Source organism: Notolabrus celidotus, chromosome 5 (genome assembly GCF_009762535.1).
Source record: "Notolabrus celidotus isolate fNotCel1 chromosome 5, fNotCel1.pri, whole genome shotgun sequence".
Lineage (NCBI taxonomy): Eukaryota > Metazoa > Chordata > Actinopteri > Labriformes > Labridae > Notolabrus > Notolabrus celidotus.
The window spans coordinates 25,676,855-25,690,465 of NC_048276.1; the positions used below are offsets into that span (position 1 = coordinate 25,676,855).

The 13,611-nt window shown below is 38.7% G+C and overlaps 1 long non-coding RNA gene across 1 annotated transcript; it reads left to right on the plus strand.

The window, feature by feature from the left end:
* Positions 1-572: 572 nt before the first annotated feature.
* Positions 573-7,700, plus strand: LOC117813063. The gene is made up of 3 exons (XR_004631315.1): positions 573-654; positions 6,972-7,110; positions 7,635-7,700. It is a non-coding gene; the product is annotated as an uncharacterized LOC117813063 (long non-coding RNA).
* Positions 7,701-13,611: the final 5,911 nt, after the last annotated feature.

Below are 13,611 nucleotides of genomic sequence, written 5' to 3' on the forward strand. Positions count from 1 at the left end.
TAAGAGAGGAATTGCAGAGACCCCATAATCCCCAATATCATAGACCAATCAGCATCAACGGAAGCACTACCTCCCCATAATAAAGCTGCATAACCACTCCCCTCACCTGTATCTACATGTGTGTTGGACCCTCGAACCTACAGAGCCCGCCTGTAGTAGTGAATGTAGACAGCAGTCAGTCAGCACAATCTCCCCAGGAGTGTTTGAACAGCAACCCACCACACGCAAGCATGCAAAAGACAGCAGAAGGCCTCTTACTCAATCCTCGCAGAGGAGCGAACATGTCAACTATTTGAAGCTGGAAATGAAAAACTTAAGTAAGAAAAACAGAAGATCCAATTAGAAGAAGAGAAAAGCTAATTTGAAAAAATAAAACTCCACAGAGAAATCTTTAAAAGTTCCTTAGAAGTAGAAAGGGAATGTAAACTATGCAGACTATGGAGAAGAGCCAGGTTTAAGTGGGTATGAGTCAAAGAGGGCGAGGAGCTGGGTCTGTAACCTTTTCTGAAAGGCAGAGAGAGACTCTGTTGATTTCATGGACTTAGGTAATTCATTCCACCACAGGGGGACAACAAAAGAGAAAAGTTTGGCCAGTGACGTAGGATCGTGTGGTGATGGGAGTACCAGGCCTCTGTCACCAGCAGAACCTAGCAGGTGAGAGGGAGTGTCGACCTGGATGACGAGTTCCAGGTAGGCAGCGAAAAAGGCTTTTGCCAGTTTAGCGTTTTATTTTGTTGTACTTTTTACCCAGGATGTCAAGTCTTGTTTAACTTCCTGTGTCCCTTCTTCTGTGACTGTGTGCCCCACGCTGATTAGTTTCACCTGTGTCACCTGTGTTTGATTACTCTTTTGTGTTTTTAGTTTCTCTGCTTCCCTTATGTCTTTGTCAGTTAACTATGGCTGTTTTCGGAACCACCTAATATACTAGCAGTATGTTCTGATTTGGCCAAAATTCAGTATGCAGTATGTGAAAAAGAGCAAAATCTGCAGTATGCCATGACTCCCCGGATGTCTACTGATTCGGGAAAATTTCTCAGTATGCACCGGACCAGTCTGCCTCGTATACTGTTTCCCACAATGCACAGCGCTCGTTCCACCTTTTCTTTTTTCTTCTTTTTTTGACGTGGGCACTGTCACTGCTGTGAAAATCATTAAATTCCATATAAACCACTTCTTTTTAAACTTTTTAAATCATAAATGGATGCAAAAGAAGCAGTTTCTCTATCAGCTTGGCCATTGTTGACCTCCACTTTCCGAAACTGGAAATCCAGTGACGTCTGGCCCAGCATACTGCAACACAGATCGAACAGAACAGTCATACTACATACTAAATTCCAACGCAGTATGTAGTAGGCAGTACCTATTGCCAACTACATTAGTAGGTAGTATGTAGCAGGCCGTTTCAAAAACAGCCCTTGTCTCTTCCACTGCATTCTCCATTGTTTCAAAAGAGTTTTTTTCTTGTGGATTTTGTTGGATATTCAGTTGGACTTTGTAACAAGTATGTTTATGATTATCTCTTGGGGTGTATTTGTCTGAATTTGGGTCCTCTACTTCTGTTTTTTCTTTAAAACTGTGACATGTTCAGTGTTTCTTTAACCCTAGATCTATTATTTAAGGGGATCTGAAAACCATTTCATTGACATTGTGTTTTGTGAAGCAGATTTATCCTGTTTGGGGGCTAGAGTCATTACCTACAGACAAATATTCAGCCATGAAATTATTGTTATATGTGTGTTTTAAAAAAAATAATTTTAAGTTAGATTTTTGCAAATTTCTAATTGTTTGGGATTTTTGTCTTTTAAACGTAAAAACTTTCTGTGATTCTGGAGTACAATACAATAATTCATTTAGTTAAGGAGATATCAGTGATTCATGGCTAGTTCCTAGCATAGATCTGAACTGAACTCTCGTCACCTCCAGAATGTTTTCAGAACTTATGGATGAGTTGAAAATTCCCTTAGGTTTACTTCTGCATACAACCAGCAGTCACAGGGATCCATAGGACGGTTTCACTTTTGTGGAGGCTCAGCCTCAAGAGGTATGAGGCCATTCCTTTCTGTTGTTTTCTGTGCGTGACTCATCTTTGGTCAGGAGGTTAGGGGCACATTAGACCCAAATTCCCTGGAGATGTCTTTCAGTATGTTTCTTTTATTAGAGCCAGGCTGCAATCAGATTGTGAGGTTGCAAAACCCAAGAGGAAAAACTTGGTAGGAGCAAAGCACCCATGAAGGTTACAATTTCTTTTTTGTCAGTAGAAACTGGCACAGGTGTGTTCCCTCTCCCGTAATCCCAGAGCTAACACACACACACACACACACACACACACACACACACACACACACACACACACACACACACACACACACACACACACACACACACACACACACACACACACACACACACACACACACACACACACACACACACATGTTGTTGAAGTTCAGCAGGCAAAAATAAAGATGATTGTGTTCACTGAGATGAGGTCCCTTTAGTGCTGCATTCTCATGAAGAGGCAGCAGAGGGCGCATGGCACAAACCTTTGAGACATTTTGCTTGTCCTTTTTCTTTTGTGTTCACAACAGTTTCAGTTAAAAGGAAAAAATGCTTAAATAAAGAAAGTTATGAACAATAGATAAAGCACACACTCACACATGAATGTGCTGTTTAATAAATTAGGATATCCCAGAAGGGTTAATATTTTCACCCCATAAGGTAAACATTTGTACATTCATACATTTTTGACATGTGAAATGAAATAATTGAAGCCTTCTTCTGTTTAATTCAGGTGATTCTGGCTCATCTCTCATGGAAATCAGAAATCCAGTGTCTTGATTTATTAGAATAATCTCTTATGATCTATTAAAAGAAGGATTTAAAAGTTATAATCCTGGGGCACTGCTGAGGTGTATTTTGGGGTCGGGTGTTTCTCATCTTTCTCTAGACAATACCCCAAAGATTCTCAATGGGAATCAGGTCGGAGTCCATCATTAATGTTGTCAATCAGTAAATCTTTATATATGGAAAAAAAACATTCATTGATTTTCAAGGTCAGGACTGGGCTTTTAGTTCCTATTTTTTAAAATACCCATTATCAAGATGAGATTCAGTCTGATCTCATCTTAATCAATCATGGGCAAAACACTTTGCTGCATTTAACAAGTTTCAGTGGCAAGGACAAACTTCATTAATCAAGCAGAAGTGTCAAGCAGATCTAGACACATGTTGACCTGCCATCTGCTGCAACCGTGTTGGGGTTGTAGAGGGGCAGTGGCGTTGCCTGGCCTGAGCATCCGGGGCTGTGGCCTTACATACTTTTCTTCAGTCCCAACAAAGAAGATTAGCAAGGTATGCAAATGTTACTGTAAGCAGATCATGATTCATAAAACACAGCTAACATTCCTGCAGGGTTTCATATTTGAATCTACCGTCTAGACATCACACGCCTACTGTTTAACTGCCAGGGTCAGTGTTGTCAAACTCATCGATCTTTTATATTGAAACTGAATAATTTTAATCTGTTCTCATGGGCTTTTAATATTCCACTTGAAAGATTTAGCATTGTGCTTCTCCTGACTCTCCTCTTCTACAGCCAGTTGGTAAATCAACGCACTGTCTGCCCCCGCCTTCCTATTGTCATTGCTGTCTGCTCCTCACTTGTCTGTCTGTCTGTGTCACTTAGGGGTGATGGAGACGCCATTATCTGTATCTGTATTCATATCCAACCACGAAGTCAGTGTGTCTCTTTGTCCTATCACTTTAACTTGTAGATGTGTATTTAAAAAATCTTGAAATACTACTAGGGTCTTAGTGGAAGATAAGTCAATACTGGACAAAACATGTGATGGCTTTACATCTTAAATGGATGAAAATTGGCTGAGATACAAGGTATGACCAGTTGCCACACCAGGCTTCATCTGCCAGTACCTGCCAGACTCCTCCTGTCTTCTATCTTTGTCACTCAGGGACACTCAGTTACACATTGAGGAGGAGAGAGGCAGAGTTTAAAAACTAAAGGTTTTAAGTTTGATTACGATGGAAAGTCTGTGTGGGTGATAGAGCAATCCACCTGCAAGATGCAACGGTTTCACTGCTGCACTATTAATGTCTGGAGACACACATACCTTGTGAATAATGCAATAATGTTGACTGAATTGTATTGAACAAATCACTGATCTGAGGTGCCTTCATTTTCTCAAGCTGAACGAACACAAACTGAGGTAGTTGTTTTTGAAACCAAAGAGGAGAGATTAAAAATAAATTAGCGGCTTTAGGCGTTACAGTTGAAACCCACTGACCAAGCCTGAAACCTGGGTGTTGTTATTTACCTGGGTTTTAAAAAACACTTTAAGACAGTTACAAAGTCGGCCTACTATCAATTTAAGAAAAAAATAAGGATTAACTGCCTTATGCCCCAGCAGGACCTGGAAAAAGTGGTCCATGCATCTATCTTAACTTGCTTGATGACTGTAACCGAGTCTTTACAGGTCTCACTAAAAACTCAGTCAGACAGTTACAGCTGATTCAGAACGCTGCTGCTAGAGTCCTCACTAAGACCAAGAAAGTGAGTCACATCAGTCCAGGTCTGAGGTCTCTACACAGGCTGCCTGTATGACAGAGAATAGAGTTTGAAATACTGCAGCTGGTTTGTAATGCTCTGAATGGTTTTGGGCCAAAATGCATTTTTGTATCTTCTCTTTCACTATGAACTATTCAGACCCCTCAAGTCATCTGGGACAGGTCTGCCTTCTGTCCCCTGAGTCAGAACCAAACATGAAGAAGCAGCATTCAGTTTTTATGCTCCAAATATGAACAAACTTCTTTAAAATCCAGGTTACAGATTCACCTTCTTACAGCTGCCTTTTATTAGACCATTTTAACCGATTGATCTCAATACCTATTTATCATCACACAAACTGCACTGTAACTTTTATACTCATATTAAATCTGTATTATTAAATTTTAACTGACTGTTTTTGCTGTTTAAATTTCTTCTTTGCTTTGATCTTAATTGGCTTGTTTTAATGAAGTTTAAATCTGTTCTTTAATGATTTTTTAATGTTTTCTTTCGACATGCTTTTTTCAGACTTTTGTAATGACTCTTCTAATGTTTTGTGTAAAGCACTTTGAATTGTCTTGTTGCTGAAATGGGCTCTATAAATAAACCTGCATCGTCTTGCCTAAATGAAACAGCACTCAACAGGGGCTTTTTGAAATGGAGGATATTAACACATCCTGCTAAAACAACGTTTCTATTTCGATGTATGTTACGTAAGTTTCACTGAAATGAAGCAACAGCCTGGTACACTGTGGGGGCTTTTTATTACATTGCACATCCATTTTGTGTCTATAGGTAAATACACATCTGAGCGGATGAAAATCGTATGTGGAGTACCTCAAGGATCCATTCTGGGGCCTCTACTATTCAACATCTACATGCTCCCCTTAGGTCAGATAATAAGAAACAACCAAATAAAATACCATAGCTATGCAGATGACACACACATTTACATCACCATATCACCAGGGGATTATAGTCCCATACAAACACTGAGTAAATGCATTGAACAAATCAATGACTGGATGAGCCAGAACTTTCTTCAGTTAAACAAAGAAAAAACTGAAATGATTGTTTTTGGAGCCAAGGAAGAAAGGTTAAAGGTTACTGCTCAGCTCCAATCTGCAATGATGAAATGTTCAAACCAAGCCAGAAACCTTGGTGTAGTCATAGACTCAGACCTTAATTTCAGCAGCCACATTAAGACAATTACAAAGTCAGCCTACTATCACCTTAAGAATATATCAAGGATTAAAGGACTTATGTCTCAGCAGGATGCAGAAAAACTCGTCCATGCATTTATCTTTAGCAGACTAGACTACTGTAACGGGGTCTTTACAGGACTCCCTAAAAAGTCCATCAGACGACTGCAGCTCATACAGAATGCTGCTGCTCGAGTCCTAACAAGGACCAAAAAAGTAGACCACATTACTCCAGTTCTTAGATCTCTACACTGGCTTCCTGTCTGTCAGAGAATAGACTTTAAAATCCTGCTGATGGTTTATAAAGCACTGAATGGTTTAGGCCCAAAATACATTGCTGATCTGCTACTACTTTATGAACCACCTCGACCTCTGAGGTCATCAGGTACTGGTCTGCTTTCAGTTCCTAGAGTCAGAACGAAACATGGTGAAGCAGCGTTTAGTCATTATGCACCACATATCTGGAACACACTCCCTGAAAGCTGTAGGTCTGCTCAAACTCTCACCTCTTTTAAATCAAAGATTAAGACTTTTTTATTTACCTCTGCCTTCCTATCTTAGATTATTTTAACCCACTTTAAATTAAAATTTTAATGTAATTTTTAATATATTTCTAATTTTCCTTTTCTTTTCTGTTTTATCATATTTGTCATTTTAATTATGTTCTTTTATGCTTGTCTGAATGTCTCCAATGCTTTTAATGTGTTAATGTAAAGCACATTGAGTTGCCCTCGTGTATGAAATGCGCTATACAAATAAAGCTGCCTTGCCTTGCCTTGCCTTGTACCCTCTTTCCTCAGCTGACCCTTAAAACTGTTTTGCCTTCACCATGATGAGGGATCTTCAAAATTTGTCAAATGCGCATTGAGGAGACAAGAATCAAGGAGAGAGGAGGCTCCTGCAGGACCTCTGAGTGATGATGCACTGGTGTATCCCCCATTATTATATATTTATTTACATGTTACAGCGCTGATCTGAGGAGCATGTAACACTGGCACTGATGGTGCAATATAGTGACACATATCAACACTTTATACAGGATAGTCTGATCACAAAATGTGATAGCATCATATAAAGAAGCAGTTTGTTGTTTATCTTTACACCAACAATAAAATCAACAAAAATTAACACTGTTGATCAGATTAATGTAATTATAACGAGAATCCATGAATCATAGAAAATAAAACTAATGTGTTCATATGTTGCAGATTTTAAAAGAAAATTAAAGCTACAAGTGACGATGAATTGGCCCTCCCACATTAATGCAAGTCGGACCTGTTGCAGCAGCAGGATGTTCAGCAGAATGGGTCTGTGATGCAGCCAAGCATGTGCAGCAATTATGAGCAAGTATGATCCCCATTAGTTTAATCATTATAACCCTTTCAAAGAAAAGACACTTGAAACATTAAGTCTCAAATGTTGCCACGTTGGAAATGGGTAATGAAGTTAATTTACATTAATATTATTCTCGAGTTTCAACATGTCAAATCATTTACCAAAATCAGTCCTGTTCATTAATTATATAAAAAGTATATTTTTTTCAAAACTGTAATCCCTAATATAGGGGTTTGTGTGCATTATGTGACAAATATGTAAAAATAAACCCCCGAAAATTACGTTTTCCCCCATGTATAACATTTTAGAAGATAGATATTTCTGTCAGATTAACTAAGTCTGGGACATGATAATCATCAGTAAAATCACTTTTTGGGGCAATGTCCTTTTTAAAGATGATACATTAAAGAAATACACAGAAAATGGTTTTAGAATGGTTACCCTTATCTTGAGTTGCATTACAAAGACACATTGGTCTTCAGCAAATAGTATCCCTTTGGTTATAATAACTTTTTGCTTTTTCCCTGTCTGATCAGAATGGGTAAATGGTGCCATCTATTGGAAATAGTGAAAGCTGAAAATATGAAGCCCGGCCTATCAACTGAATGTATATTAAACAACACTGCATGTGTTATGCTGCAACAGCACTATGATAAAAAAAATTAAGGTTTGGATTGTAAGTGGGCTGAGTCTGATTATTTTGAATATCCAAAGCACTATAATCCCATTGTAACATATTGTTTACAGCATTTGATGACTCTAGAGGCATTTTTATTTCAGAAAAAAAAGGTTCTTTAATCATAATCCATCAAAAACAACATCTTAAGGATATCCTGATCAAAAATGATGCAGATATGTTTTAAAATACTGGAAATTAATTTTACAAAGTGAAACATGATCTTTCCTGCTGCAGCTAGGGGGCACTATGACTGTGGTTAAATATTCCCATGCATATAAATATGTTAAGGCCTAGACCCTTTACATACATATGAAGTTTGGCTGAGATTGGAGCATGTATGGCTGAGAAAAAACTCCTTCCTCTCTACTTTCTGGTTATGGCGAAACATCTGAGAGCTCAGCATAGCTGTGCCCAAAGATTCAAGCTTTGAACAACTTTTAATCTTCAATGTGTCTACAACACGCTGAGGTTAGTTGAAGTTGATCAGATCAAACCTTTAAGTGGAGTTCATTTAAATAGAAACCCTAGGTTTGGGATCAGTTTTGACATTCAGTTTTTGCAAGAGGATTTGTTGTAGGTCTTGATGTCAGGAATATACACAGCCATCCATTATTGTACATGTAGGCCAAAAAAAGCTTTATGGAGAGGGTTATTTGAAACCTCTAGGGCGGCGTTGTGGAGCAGATTATTTTGAGGTTTTTGCTCAAGACCCTTAAAATATCTAAATTTTCAGAATGAATGTTGGGTGTGCAAAATATGATGAGTTTTCTATCATGTTAAAACCCACCAAGAAGCAATTAATTACTGTAAAATAATAATAATAATTCCTTGCATTCCAAGAGAGTCCTCACAATCTTGGTGCTTGGGCCCTAATTAAATGATCAAATACTAACAACCATAGGGAAAAAAAATAGTTATCAGCCAGGTTTAACAATTTACAGCTAACAAATGAAACTAAGATTACATCTACACGAGAAACAAACTAGAGCTTAGAATTATGTTTTTAATAAGGAGTCCCCTGGATGTGAAAGGAAGAATTTCTCATTTGGTTAACATGCCAAATGTCCTGTCCTCATGTCTCTTCCAAGCAGCAACCCCCAGCCATGAGACAGGATGCCAATGCAGAAGTGCTAAAAACAGCAGTTCCTTGTGCCACACCTGGCCTAAGGGAAACCAGAGCACAACATAAAATGACCCTCTCCTTCTTCACTCCCAAGGACAGAAAACAAGCAAATCTCTACAGTCCAAAGAGTGTCAATATATTGTACACAGGAGTCAAGAGAGTCAAGCCCAAAACAAAAAACAAAGCAACTTCTTGCTAAGCACACTATTATAAATAAGCTAAAGAAAAGACAAAGACTTGCCTACCTACATAACAGAAGAAAAAAAAACTGGAGAAAAAAAATATACAAAAGAAAAGGCAACTCTCCTCTACCTTTCTGTTAGGACTGCTTTAGTTTTCAAGAAAAAGATATATACACTATTTACAATCAGTCAAAATATCTTAAAAAAAACCACAAAAACAGGTTGTGATTCAAGTCTACCACTCACACCAACTACATTGACACGTTAGAACCAAGCGGCATCCTCCGGTCTCAAAATATGAAGCCCATGCAGAAGTGTTATAAACTGCACGTCACACTAAGTTTGGTTGAGTTCAGTATTACCAATATTGTTCCCGCCGACGATTGGCTTCAAAACAGCGCTCAGGAACGGATGGGTGACGTCACAGATATTACATCCCTTACAGTCAACGGTTGGAACTGGGGAAGGGGGACCAAGAACTGCTCAGCGTTCCACTCTTTAAAATGAATGCCATCAACTTTCAGTCCAATCCGCGGTGGACACTGTAGCACAGGAAAGAGGAGGAAAACAAAAGAGTACACTCAAAAGAGAACAGCACCACACCAGGCAGGGAGGCCACATAACGCCACCTTCATTATCAATATACTGTTATTACACCAAATATGCCCGACAGTGACAACACTTGAGTGTCGGCTGGAAATTCTGGAAACCCGATACTCACCATTCAAAAAAGCCCACACTTACAGCAATAATACAAATATTTACAGGCTGATAAAAAAAAACTATTTCGGTCTGAATTGCTCATTTCTCTAATGACACAGCTGACTTGACCAACAGGCGGGCACATTGTAGCTGTTACTGAGGAGGCTAAAGGTTCGCCTCAACTTCATCTCTTTGCTTGTGCGTAGTTAGCTCAACCAAAAGTTAGGCTGAGGCAGTTTTCCCAACCACGATGGGCTGTGAAACTTCAGAAACCAATTGCTGACGTCACTGAGGCTACATCCATATTTGATACAGTTGATGGTCTCTTCCTTCCGTATCTCTTTAAAGTCCTCTACGGAAGGGAAACTACATGACGAGAGGTCAACCCTTACTACAAGCTAGGTATGCAACCGGCTGGGACATTATTGCTGGAAATACAATCAGGCACAGGCTGTCCAATTCTCAATTAAGTTTGCCTGAAACTACTTTCTCCACAGTGGTACACCTCCAGCGTAGACCTCACCACAGACCAGGTGGTCATGATTCTCAACTCACTGATGCCAAAAGCATCACTCAAAGTGATCCGTAGCAATGTTGGTAAAATACAGTCAACTAAAGTGAATCTAGTATCCTTGTCCTGTGGCTTTCTTCTCTTTTATCGAAATGCCAAAGGACTGAGAAGCAAATCCCAAACTGCAGCAGGGACTGTCTTTGGAATACAAAGTTACTGAATGATTTTGAACGGCAGGCTGTCAGGCAGTGGCATACTCAGGCGGCTTGAGGTGCAGGGGCTTGAAAAATACAAACTCTTGATACTTACAGTTTAGGGTTAATTCAAACATACTGAGGTAAAAGTATCAAGAGAGGGGTTGGGGGTCCTCTCCCAGGACATGTAGAGAATATAATAATTAATTCCCTGCAATATGGTGAATATTTTTGTGAGCATGGTGGTGGAAATTCAATGATGTTAAGGGAAAACACAAAGTTATTGGTACATAATAAATGAAAAAACAAATTAAACTCCCAGCCTGAAGCCCACCTTCTTGTACGGTTGGATATTATTTTCACAAGTTCATTTAAAACTGAGTATTTCAATATAAATCAAATTGTAAAATTAACTGATTAAACACTTAAATGAAAGAAGACTTTCAGTGGTGTTAGACTTACTTCACAAACCCTGCATGACAACCAAACATGTGAAATAAGGGTAAGTTACCAAGGGCACTTTTTATTCACTAAAATGAATAACTTCCATCTACTTTTTGCATTCGGTCCACTGGAGAGGCAGCCAGAGGGCACTTATTTAAATTTCATCCACTCAGGGACTGTATGATTCCACTATTTTACATTTAATTTGAAAGAAGGGATTCCAAAAGGCACGTCTTTGCATTCTACTCACTGAAGAGGCGCAGTTGACACTTTTTTTTAATGGTAAATGCACTAAGGGCACTTTTTTGTTGCATTTTTCCACCAGAAAGACACCCAGAGGGCCATTTTTATTCACATTTGAAGTGAGGCATCCAAAGGCACTGCTTCACATGATCCCCACTGGAAGGGCCTCCGGATGACACTTTTTGATTTTTACATTTAATTCATCAGGAGGGCACCCAGAGGACACCTTTTTTAAAATTAAGGTCACAACAAAGATAGCCATAGGGCACTTTTTTCATTCGAACTACTGCAGAGGAACCCAGAGGATAGCTTTTTTTTTACATTTTTAATTGGAAGTGCATCCAGATTCAGTTTTTCACATGAAGTAGAAGAATATCCATGGGGAACATTTCTGCATTTTATCCACTGGTGAATAAGGATAATTTTTATGTTCTACCCTTACATGTTTCAAACTCATGTGTAAGGGCACTGTTTATTTTAAGGGCATCTATCTGGCACTTTTCTAAATGAACTAATCAGGGCACCTTTTCACATTTTATTTGGTGGAAGGGCATCCAGATTGCACTTTCTTTTTATAGATTTAATTCACTGGGAAAGGAGGAATGGGACTACCGGATCCAAGATGATACTATTTGTCATTTGAAATGGCCAAAATAGCTAAGTCTTGGGAACAGGACGGAAAAAATGTAGATTGGTTGAATATTGAGACTGAATTATGTTTACCATTTACTCCAAAAGAGAGAATAACTCAGAAAGTAGACACAGCAAATCCAATTCTTAATCACTTCAGAGAGGTCTGGATGAAAGCACACGGTATTTTGAAAATACCACACTATGTACAGCTATACACATCCTTATGGAACAATCCTAGTATTTGTATTGGGAAAGCACCTGTGTACTGGAGGCGGTGGCACTCAAGCGGTATCCTTACGATAGGAGACTTGTATAAAGATGGAAAGTTTATATCATTTGCTGACTTGATCCAAATTTTTAAATTGGAGACTAAGGATAATTTCTGGAAATACCTACAAATGAAAAGCTGTATAACCTCTAAATGTAAGTTAGGAGGAATCGTAGAAAACTACATTTTGGACTATCTTGACATGCCGCAGGGGTGCCACACGGCTTCCCAATTTTATGAACTGATTGGGTGTGCAATAGGTGGTGAGTCATCTAATGTGAAACTTATATGGCAGCAAGATTTAAGACAAGAATTTACACGGGATAGATGGCTGAACATTTTGTCGGACTGTGGAAAATATATAAATGAAGCTTGAGGGAAGTTCATACAATATAAGATCTTGCACAGGTACTGCCACACCCCATCAAGACTTCACAGAATGAAACTGTTAAAGGACAACCTTTGTTGGAAATGCAAAACAGAGGTTGGAACTTTCCTCCACTGTATTTGGGAGTGTTCTCTGGTTGCACCTTTTTGGAGTAAAGTTGTTCGAGTTCTGAGCAGCTGGTTCGGTTCAAAGATCCCTTTGACCCCAGATCTATGTCTTCTGGGTGATAGATCTCAAATACAGAATGTTTCAAAGAGTGCTTTTTCTATCATTATGGTTGGTTTGATCACTGCATCCAGAATTATTTTAAGACTTTGGAAATCTGACACAAGCCCAAGACTGAGAGACTGGGTAGATGCAATGATAGAGACAGCATCTTACGAATCCATGCTGAACAGATTAAAAGGTAATACAGAAGGTGGGACCACCTCCTGGGACTGCTTTTGGGCTCGCATAAAAACTGACCAAGACACTGTGCAGATCCCAATAGTATCAGGATCTCCTGTATAACTATTGCTCTAACACTGTATTATTCCAGTCACGTTTCTGTTTCTCGTTATCTCTTTGTACGGATGTCCTGTCTGTATATGTATCCTTTATCCTATGTTTGTGATTGTCTGTCTGGCCTGTGCAATGTATCCCAGTATTTTGTATTTCTGTTTCATTTTTTTCTTTTCTTTCATTATTGTTTTATTTGTAAAACATTGAAAAGTTAATAAAAACTTGAATGACAAAAAAAAGATTTAATTCACTGGAGGGGCAACCACAGGGCACTTTTTAACATTTTATCGACTGAAATGGCATCCAGAGGGCACTCTATTAAGTTGTGTCTTTTACAGGGGCAACTGCTGGAAGAACAACTGTTATCTGTTTTCCACTGAAGGGGCACCAGAGAAGGCATTTTTAAATGTTTTATCTGCTATAGCTAAATCCAAGAGCCCCCCCCAGACTGGTTAAGAGTATGTTAAGATACATGAAAGGATATACCATTAATTACTAATTTCTGTTGCCCAATAAAATAAATATTTTGTTGATCAAAAATTAATATGATCTTTGTTTTTCTAAGCTTTTCCCAGGGTCTTAGAAATGCAGCATTTTTTTATTTTTATTTCACTTAACAGTTTTTTTTCAACAAATAAGCGACCT